Genomic DNA, 11,434 nt, shown 5'->3' with positions numbered 1-11,434 from the left:
GCCACAGTTGACAACAACTTTAATTGTTACCATGTACTTGGGATTAATGAACCAACCAACAAAGAAAGAAGCAAATGCAAGTAATATTGCCATATTCAGAAAATGGAAGCCTGTGGGAAAATTTGAGTGAACTTGAACGTAGACAAGTGTTACATCGATAGCTGCTGTCAAGCAAGAAGGAAGGATAATTTTTGCCCAGCCCATGTTGTGGCGCCGTTCAGGTTCAACCGGCCCCAAGCCAACTCCTGCCTCTATGTCGACGACTGGCTCAGTAGTACTACTAGAAGGATTTAGGTGCAGAGAGGTAGAGAAATGTCGGAAGAAATATGCCATTATCGATCTGCATTCGAAAAAGAGCAGCCTTAAAGTACGGATTCTCCATTTACATCCTCGTGTATATATTGCCTTCTAGGACGGAAAACCACGTCATGTACTCGTTATGTTTTTTTTTTTTTGTTTGGAAGGGTATATCTCGTTATGTTAATTGTCGTGGCTTCGACTCTTCGAGGAAAGTTGCCTAGTGCTCCAATCACTGTTGGATCTGCGTTGGACTTGAGGGGGACATGGCCTCCCAAAACTTTTTGACTACACAGTATATCCCATAGATTTTATATATAATTCTATAAATATAGAAAATGGTCATCTCAAAAAATTTATAATCTCTATATACTCTCTAAAATTTTCTAAAATTTCAATATATCTAAAAATATCTCTCTCTAATTTTTTTTTTTAGTCCCAAAATTCAGTTTAATTTCTATATATTATTTATCTTCAAAGATGTGACATCTTCAAAATTAAACTTAAAACTAAGATATAATAAGCTTATTAACAGGGATCCCAAATTTTTTTGTTATACAATATTAAGCTTCTTAACATAGAATCTAAAGTGAAAATACAAGAAAAATTATTCAAGATCAATGATCTATATAAAAAATAGTTACGAGATTTTATCATCTATACTTCATTGAGTAATAAAAGAATTTAATTAAACTTTCAATTATAGCATTATATGTTTAATGTGATACAAAAATATCTAAATTTTATATAAAATTTAATAAAGTAGCTTACATACTAGAATAAAAGATGACATTCTAAAAGATCTCTTGATAGTTTATATGAATAAAATAAATTTTAAATATTTTATTACAAAAATAACAGTAGATAAATATTATTTTATGAAATATTATTGTTAAAATCTGAAACATATATTAAGTTATATTTTTATAATTTTATTTCTACGTCTACGTATATGTACATATAGCAAGTTATTGAGATATACTTTTATATGTAGTTATGTTTTTATGATTCTTCAATCTTTTTTTAATTTATATAAGAAAAATGATGTTGGTAGTCTTAGGATGTGCAAGGTCCGTCCATTCCCTTTGAAAAAAATAGGTAAATATGTAATATATAAAAAAAAAATTAATTTTTAATAATAGATTTCATTTTTTTTAAAGAGAATGCATAGTACTTACATACTCTATAACTATATCTATTATTACTCTTTATATAAATGCATCACACAATAAAAAAAAAAAAAAAAATTATCCCCTCAACACAATTGTTGGTCCTGCTACTGACAATAACTCTCCTCGATTTGGAATGAGAGATAGGGTTTGAAATATTGTAAATGGAACATTTCTTTTTCTTTTTCTTTTTGAGGAGGTTGTCCCACGTTTTCGGTAACGACAAAAGTGAGACCTTGCCTCTATGCTTCATTGCCCTATTGATTGCTATCTACCTATCCCCATATAATAGTAAAAATACCAATAGAAAACTGAGAAAAAAGAAATTATTTAATAATATAACAGCAACTTACAATGTTGAAAACAGAGAAAAATACTATTTTTTTTATAATTTGATTATATATATATATATATATATATTATCATCCTACCCCCGTATAGTAATAAAAATACCATAGAAAACTGAGAAAAGAGAAATTATTTAATAATATAACAGCAACTTACAATGTTGAAAAAAGAGAAAAATATAATTTTGTTTTTTATAATTTGATTATATATATATATATTATCATCTTACAATATTATTATAAAATAAAAAAATTAGGTATGTAATCTAAAAAATTATTATTACTTATTTATAAATAAAATAAAATTATTATAAATATTATGCAATCATTTGTGAACGTATATTTATCTCATCTTCAATAACTTAAAATCATCTCATCTCATTTACAATCTAAACACACAAAATTTTCAAAAACTATCTTAACTTATAAATTTTATTACTACTTATAAATTATTTTAACTCATCTCATTTTATCTCAACGAAGTCCAGTCTTCGTATTTCACCTCCTACGTGGGACGATGGGGATAGTAGCCGACTCTTTTTATCCCACCTCCTATGAAGTTGGACCACACTGAGAAAGAATTAAAGAGTGGGCTCTTTCTCAGCGTGGTCCAGGTTAAAGATGGAAGATGAGAAAACTAATTTGTTTTCAAAAAACATCTCATCTCATCTAATCATTATAATTTTTTTAACTTCTAATATAAAATAAAATAAACAATTTAACTTTTTTAAATCTCAAAACAAAAATAATATTAAAAAATATATTCTAACAATATTTTATTTAACTTTTTAACTTTAATCTTAACTCATCTCATCTCATCTCTGAAAAGAAACAAGCCCGCAGGGATTGCCGGTTGGGTGTACCTCGAAGATGCCCATTATCAATACATACTTCCTTTGAATATCTCATCTGTTTCGAGCACATTCTATTACAGACCATTACAACCTCCCATGTAGGACGATCGGGAAAGTGGCCTACTACTGTCTTTATCACCCCCACGTAGGACGATCGCTAAAGCCACTTATATGGAGATGCCTTTGGTTCCCAATTTTACTCAACGTCCCTTTCTCAGTTCTTGTTAGTCCAAGCCACGCACTTATATGGAGAGCCTTTGGTTCTGATTTACCTCACGTCCCTTTCTCAGATTTTACATTATTGATCTATCTGCAGTGGTGAGTATTTATGGAGATGCAGTCCTGATTTTACATTAGATCTATCTTTTACAATTTGGCTAATTGTATTTGGGTAAACTTATTTTGAGCGTTAACTTTGAAAATGGTTTTTTGTTGGGATGGGCAGGATAGCATTGTTAATATGTATATAGGCTACGATGAGATGCATGGTGTTTATGGCGGAGTTGCATCCAGAGGGTTGTCAGAGGAATCAATGAAGATGTTACTCTCTTTGCAAAGACTTTGATTGGATCTCACAATGTTCATTCGTGTTATGTGGGTTTTCATTTTAAGGAAATAGAGAGGCTATTTATGTAGTATTTGTTATGGGAATCTGTTCTTGTATTTGCAATAGTCATTTATTTCATTCCTGATGGCATTTATTTCATGAACATCATCATGATTTATAGTTGCTCGCCAAGGCTAAGGACGTTTTCAAAAAGATGCACTCGTGGTTAATTTCAATGGAATAGCAGGCGTTGAGCTTCATCAAGACGTGAAAAAGTATAGATTAGTTTTTTGAGTTTTCCCAACGTCTATCATTATGAGGTTTTCGAGTCAGAAGAAAATGCTCCTCCATTCACGAAAATTCCCAATTTCAATTTTTTTTATAAGTAAAAAATATTATATATATCAATAGGAGTAATCAAGTATACCGACTGTATACAAGAAACACATTGCCCCTATTAAAAAGTCCTAATGACCCAAAAAGCTCATGAAAAAAACTCAAGATACACCAAACCCAACCCCAACCCCTTGTTTCCTGTCTTCACAATACTCTCCCTTTAGACTTCTCTCTAGTTGAGTTACCACCCTTAGCATCGTAGTTGATTGTCTAAGAAAGACGTTGTAATTCCTTGCTTTTCTTAAAACTTGATTTAGTTTCAAGCGCATGTGTAACACCCTCTTCCCGTAGGCTAAGAGTGTTACGTATTTTTCATAAAATAAACTCGGCAAAAGATCTCATATTTAATAAATAAAATTAAAATTTATTTTGTAGAAAAAATCTCATATCTAATATAATATCTAATCTTTCGAATATCATTAACTATATATGTGTGTGTGTGTGTGTGTGTTTTTTTTTTTTTTATATCTAAAATAATTGGTGAAAATATTTGATTAATAAAATAGATGTAATCATATTTAATTACACTTAGATTAATACAGAATAATATTATTTAAAACTCATAACATATTCCTTAATTTTTCAATTTAAAGCATAACATAATAATTTTATTAAAATCCTACTAAATAGACAAAATAAATATTAACTAAAATATTAGGCTCAATAGTATACTTTAATATATATTTCAAATTCTTTAAACACTTTTTTATAAAAATGAGCATTTGACTAATATATTTATTTAAGTAAAAACTTACCTTTAAAATATTAAGTCCAACCCAACAACAAATAAAATAATTAAGCCCACATGAGAAAATTAGAAGCTCTTGGCCGGATGGGCTTAAGGCCCAAGACCCATTAAAATTCTAAAGATAGTTCATAAAAACATAGGGTCGGGGGTTTACGCAACAAGGGTCAAGGGCATCTATGTAATCTTATTAACATTGTATGTAGTAAACTGAAAACCTACAAACACATCTTCATAATATGGAGAGAAACAGACGCTCAGGAGAGTGGGAGAGAGGCGTACATTTACAAGGGACGAAACTCACCTAGGGAAGGCTGAGGCATGGCGGTTCTAGGTGGCTGGGAAGGATTGGCGACACAACTGGGCTCCTAGGAATGGTGGTGCGACCCCGAGAGAGGGAGAGAGTGCTGGCGGCAGAACTTACTGAGAGGGAGGAGGAGCACGTGGCTGAGTGCGATGGCAGTGGCTTACCTGAGGGAGTGGGTGTGACGAGACTAGGATGGTCGGCAGTTTCTGCACCGTGGGTGGTGCTCTGGCGTCCTGGGGTGATCAGCAGTTGATTCCATGCGTTGGGTGGTGGCTATCCGAGCTTAGGCTTCATGGCTCCCTGACGTGAACTGCCGTGCATGGGGCCTGTTGATGCAGCGACGTGGTGCTTCGGCTGGTTGTGCGAAGTGAGGTCACGGTGGTGGAACTCTATTCATAGTGGTGTGCACGGTTGCACATGGTCTAGACAGTTGAAGCGACTACGGTGATTTCCATGTGAACCAATGGCTCACAATGGTGTTTTTAAGGGCAGCATGAGCTCTATTTTCGTATTGAAAAATTGAGGTTCTCAGTTTGGACGTGGGAGGCTTGCTTTGATTCTAGAGGAGATGGTTTGTTGCAAAGAAATATAAAAGGGCTTCTCTGCGTTCAATGCCGTCGGTTACAAACTGATAATGTGCATAACCATGAGTCATGAAGAGGAAGAATGTGAGGCGAGTTTATTCCACTACGTACATTCTATTGATGGATAATAAAAAAATAATAATAACCTCAATTAAAATTACACATTACTAATAGAATTCGATAAAATTCATAGTAGTAATATATATTAAAATAAAATATTTTTGATAGTATTTTAAAATTAAATAAATAAATAAATAATATATTGTCTAATTTAGGCTCAACATAACACCAACCTAAGTAAATAATAGCCCATCTTATTCGATAATATTGGCCTATTAAACTTAATTAGGCCCAATAAGATTATTTATATTCCAACTTTAGAAATATTGGGCTGAGTCGTTACAACGTGACTTGCCTCAATTGTAGTGATTAGTTCTTTAAATTGATATTCACATCCTCCATATGAAATTCTCACGAACTATTGAATCCAATCCATAATTGGAGGAAGAGAGACGAGAGGAGCAACATTATCCCTAGAATCCAATTGTACTCCCGACTCTAGACATTCCTCTACACAATACACCAATGTCAAACCCATATTCAAATCTCGTGGTTCCTTAGCAACTCCATTGGCTCTCTCCCAATGGTATTAAGGTTTCCATTGGAGATTTTGGGATGGCAACAAATCCTTTCACCTTTGGTGACCTTTTATGTGCAATTTCAGCTGATCCTACATCTCCTTCAGATATCGGCAGTACACCATTTTCCTTCAACTTCGACGAGAGAGCCATAGTTTCTTCGAGGATCAAAGGTGTAATATTAACTATCGATCTATCCTATGTTACCTGAGGCAAATGACATTCGCATTCCATTACTGATTTCTCTACTCCGATACTTAATGTAGAACCCACCTCAAATAACTCAGATTTCCTTTTGACCCGCCATACTCTCCTGGATCTGGTTATAGGGACAAGGCCGAATCCGATTTCTCATTTTCCATAATCTAAGTTTAAAAGATTCGGACCTATCTTAGTTTTGTTTCTTACAACCTTGTTGTCTTCAGTTGAAAGCAAGTCTATTTTCGTAGACAAGAAAGTTATCGCTGCCTTCAACTCGACAAGTTGGGTTTCCAGGAGAGTTGAAAGAATTGTGCCTCGCGACAAGCTAGTTTTGAGGCGTGATTTGAAGAACACTTTCACCGTTCCCCTCACTCCGAATCCCCGAAGCATCACCCATCTTTAGAGCTGCTGCATACGATCGCCTCGCCATTGTTCCCCTCACCCTAGAGTTGCCCAATTTCAATTTTTATAGAAGGACCATCCCAATTTCAATAGCTAGAGAACAAAAACCAAAAAAGAAAACTCACGAAAATTATAGATTATATGATCATAATCGAGAAATATAAGAATTCGCCTAAAGTTTATAGGCATAAGATCGAAACATACAGAGAACAAAAGCATACATATTCAAACTTTGCATGCTCTTCCAATGAATCTATGTTCTTGACTTTAGATAATGTATCATTTAAGTGCACAAGTTGTTTTCATTACACAAGCTAATTTAATGACATACAATTTACATACATAGTTTTTATCAAACCATGAGCACAAGCCGTTTCCATTCAAAAATCATCTACTCCATACAATGTGCTATTTACGTGGAATTTATCCTAACCAAGCAAATACTATTACAAATGTGACAACCCAATACAATCACAATAATTTTCTCTGTTCCTTTTTTAGATTTGTCTTTATCTCTCTCACTTTATCTTTCATTTTTCTAACTTCATACTGGTGCAGTAATACATCATCCCACGTCTTCAGAGATTTATTCGCTCTTGCATGAATGTCCTCCTCTAGCAAATGAAGTATATCCGCCCATACGAAGAATTCATACCTCACATCTCCCAGCACACAATGTGAACTCCCAATTAACATGCTAAAGTACATCTCGTAAGCAGCAAATCAATATGCAAATATAACAAATATAAAGTTGCTTTACCGTATTATACTTTGGGCAGGCAAAAAATCTCCTTCTATAATTTTTCTTAGTGTGAGACGTCTTTAGTGGTGTTTTTAAACCACACCAACAAGTTGGTGATTCCATCACAAAATCATTAACTAAAGATGATGATAATTGGGATGATGTCATGCGTGATTCTGAAAAATCAAAGTTCAAACACAAGAGTTTGGACTAAGAAACCAACTAAAAGGTAAAACAACAGATACATGAGAAAACTAGTGCCAAAGAAGTTGATTGAAACAGGAAGTCATCTACCAAACAAGCAGCATAGAACACGCTCCCTTTATACTTGGACTTGTTTTTAAATGCTTATTGACCAAACTGGAGACACAATCCGAAAGGGCAATTGTTAAAATTATCTATCCAAAATTTGAAGGTAGGGTTTAGTTACAATCGCCAAAAGTTTTTAATGAAAGCTTTGCAACCACAGTTGAAAACCAAGAAAGCCACGATTGAATTTAAATATAGGATCGAATTTGAGTTTGATCGAACCAAATTCGAGTGGCTTGTCATGTAGCCTATTTACTTACAACCCTAGTTTATATGATTACTGCATTAAGGCATATAGTCGCCAAGCATCCCAAAAATGGAACTTCTAAATTTAGTTGTTTGGAAGATCATAATGCATCACTAAATTAAATCTAGGAAAAAAAACCAAATTCCTTAAAAAGAAAGACAATGTTTCATAAGTAATTTGCAAAACCCAAAGATATTGACATCCATGCAAAGCAAATATGTGTGTGGTGCATGACCCATCTGTGAACAACTTTATTCTTTTGCGCAAAATCAATTGTAGATCAGAGTTCAAAAGAGAAAATATGCAAGTTGGAGATAAGAAAGGCACTACCTATGCTTGCTTTCAAATATACATATATTATACAAAAAACCAGATTCATGAAAACCAGATAAGAAAGGTACGAAACAATGTCAGATAATCACAAGCTCTTATAAATATAATCATTGATATGTTTATAGAATGAAGCCATTGATCATTAAAAGGGTTGCAGAAGGATTAGCTTTATATATCATAATATACAAACTCCAAGAATCCAATTTACAGAAGATTCTTACGGTGGCGAGATGCAGATCTGGACGCAGGGATGTGTTCTACCTTCCAAATGTTTGTGTGCATCCCTACAACCACACGCAAATGAAGAGAAAAAAGACACCAAACTTTGAAATGTATGCCTAAACCCTGAATCACAGAGAAAGAAAAAAAACGATGGCATAAACCCTAGAATTTCATATAATCCTTTTTGAAGAAAATTATTTACACGAATAAATACCTTACTGCATGACCAGCAGGTCTCTTCTGTAGATCTCTTCCGGGAATACTCTTTCGCAGATCTTTTCCAGATCTCTATCGCAGGTCGCTGAGAGGAGATGTTACATTTTGGAGAAAATGTAAAGGAATGGAATGGGAGTTGCAGAGAAGAGGGGAAGATGAAGGTCATTGAAGAGAAGAGGGGGAGATGAAGATTTCGAAGAGAAGAGAGATGAAGGTCAGTAAACAGAAAAGAGAGGATGGGGAGATGAATGAGTGGGCGTGGCGTTTAGGGCAAAAGCCGATTCACTTGTTAGTGAACCCGGTTTTCCACGAAGGATATGGGGTGTGGGATTGTGAACCGGCTGATCGTCACTTGTTAAAATCTCTCACCCTACTACTCTCACTAGCCACCGGCCACTGCCTGCCCATCTGAGGCCAACAACAGTAAATGATCATTGGACCTACTAAGTAGGGAAACACTTAAGAAACTATAGACAATTTGTAAGAACCAAAAACAAAACTCCAAGTAAAGAAGGCATACCTCAAGATCACTTTGAAAGCACAAATCAGGAAACTGATGAAGCATCTTCTCCAGCATAATAAGGGAATAGTATGCCTCTCTCCAGAAAGCAACAGTAGGCTCCTCAGAGAAATCTAGCTGCCTATAGGTGACAGCACCAATGGCAGATTGCAAACTTTTTCTTGTCACCGACAATACTCTATTAACATGTCTTTCAAATCCTTTCTTCATTACCTCAACCAGAAATTCCAGGACTTGTGATAGAGACCACAACATAGAATCTTAAAAAAAGAAAAATCAAAGAGCAATTACAGTTATTAGGATTTCTATCTAGATTTGAGGTATATACTTATTGATAATTGAGATTCGAGGATCCCACATGTGATAACCCCCCATATTGAGTGATGAATTAGGTGGTGTATTGGATACCACATTGCTTGGGAGGGAGAAATTATTGCTCTTTATAATGATTCCAATTGGACTCCAATTGTACCATTGACTAGTTCTTTGTTTTTGATAAGTAAAAAACTTTTATTGATCAAATGAAACTAGGCGAAGCCCATGGAGAGAGACACCTAATTACATTCTAGAAAGCTGAAAACAAAACAAAAGCTCATGAACATTCCCTCCCTTTAGTACAATAGCAGAAAACCACTGAACCAAAGAAAACACAAAAAAAATTCCAGATTTCCTCCACAGCTCTCACCTTGTTGAAGCACCTATCATTCATTTCCTTCCTACACACCACATTAAGCACAAAGGAATCATTATCCACGTCGCTGCCAGTTGAGAGATATTATGATGCCTATTCCAACATGCTAGAAGCTCCACCACACTGTTAGGCATAACCCAAGTCAACCCAGCTCTACTAAAAATGCAAACCTATAACTCCCTAGCCACCTCACAATGTAGAAGTAAATGGTCAATCAATTCACCATTTTTCTTACACATAAAACACCACTCAACTACAATCATCCCACGTTTCCTTATATTATCTACCGTCAAATTCTTTCCTAAAGCAATAGTCCAAGTAAAAAAAAGCAACTTTAGACGGCACCGGAAGCCTCCAAATACACTTCCACGGGAACAAAATATGATGTTGATCTGTCAACACCTTATAAAATGATTTAACAAAAAACTTGGTGCTCCCCATATGTTTCCACATCATTCTATTTCTCCCATTTCCTCCTATCTTCATGGAATAAAGAAATCTGAAAAAACCTATTGTCTCATCAATTTCCCAATCATGTGCATTTCTAGAAAAAATAATATTCCAATGCACATTACCATTGGCACGACACAACACTTCTGAGACAGCAGCCTATTGATTTCCAGCCAATCTGAAGACAACTGGAAAAACAGTATGTAGAGCTCTCTCACCACACCATTCATCAAACCAAAAACGAATTCTTGTACCCTTTCCAACCTTGAATTTGATGTGTTTTTCAAACAAGTTCCACCCTTTTCTAATAAATTTTCAGAGATTCACACCAAAAGTCCCCTTACCCTCCTTGGAATACCAACCCCCTCAATCACTTCCACACTTCCAATCAACAACCTCTCTCCATAACGAATCCCCTTCCAATTAATATCTCCACAACCACTTTCCTAATAGAGCTTTATTAAAAATAATCAAATTACTCACCCCCAAGCCTCCCAACACAATTGGACTACATACCCTTTGCCAACTCACAAGATGAAATTTATTCTCCTCCCCATGCCACCCCACAAAAAAGCTCTAAACAATTTTTCAATCAGATTAGCCACACCCACCGGCAATGGAAATAAAGAAAGAAGGGAGATTGGAGAGGGTACTTTTGATAAGAGTTAATCTCCCCCTTTTTGATAGATATAGCCGCTTCTAACTCGATAATCTTTTTTCAACATTCTCTACGATACCATCCCAAATATTTTTTGCTTTGAAAGAAGTACCCCAATAGAAGCCCAAGATATTTCGTAGGAAGGGAAGCCACTTTACAGCCCAACAAATCTGCAAGAAGGTTGATATTCTCCACATCCCCTACCGAGACCAATTCTGACTTTTCCAAGTTCACATTGAGTCCCGAAACGGCTTCAAAACACAATAGAATAGCCTTTAAAGCATGAATCTGTCCATTGTCAGCATCACAGAAAAAAATATCATCCGCAAACAATAAATAGGAAATGGATAAAACACCGTTACTGTTGTTTCCCACCGGGAAACCACCAAGAAAGCCTCTCCCTACAGCAGCCTTCACCATGCAACTCAAAGCTTCCATTACTAAAATAAATAGAAATGAAGATAACGGATCCCCTTGTCTCAAATCCCTAGAATTCTGAAAAAATCCACAAGATTTGCTATTAACTAAAATAGAAAACCGAGCAGTCGATACACAATGT

The 11,434-nt window shown here is 35.0% G+C and overlaps 1 pseudogene; it reads right to left on the bottom strand.

Annotated features, from left to right (window-relative positions):
- Window positions 1–8,929: 8,929 nt before the first annotated feature.
- Window positions 8,930–11,434, bottom strand: part of LOC121240786 — a 67,921-nt pseudogene continuing 65,416 nt past the window's right edge.

This window comes from Juglans microcarpa x Juglans regia, chromosome 7S, assembly GCF_004785595.1.
Source record: "Juglans microcarpa x Juglans regia isolate MS1-56 chromosome 7S, Jm3101_v1.0, whole genome shotgun sequence".
NCBI lineage: Eukaryota > Viridiplantae > Streptophyta > Magnoliopsida > Fagales > Juglandaceae > Juglans > Juglans microcarpa x Juglans regia.
The sequence above is the reverse complement of the archived record's forward strand: the minus strand, read 5'-3'. Positions and strand labels throughout refer to the sequence as shown.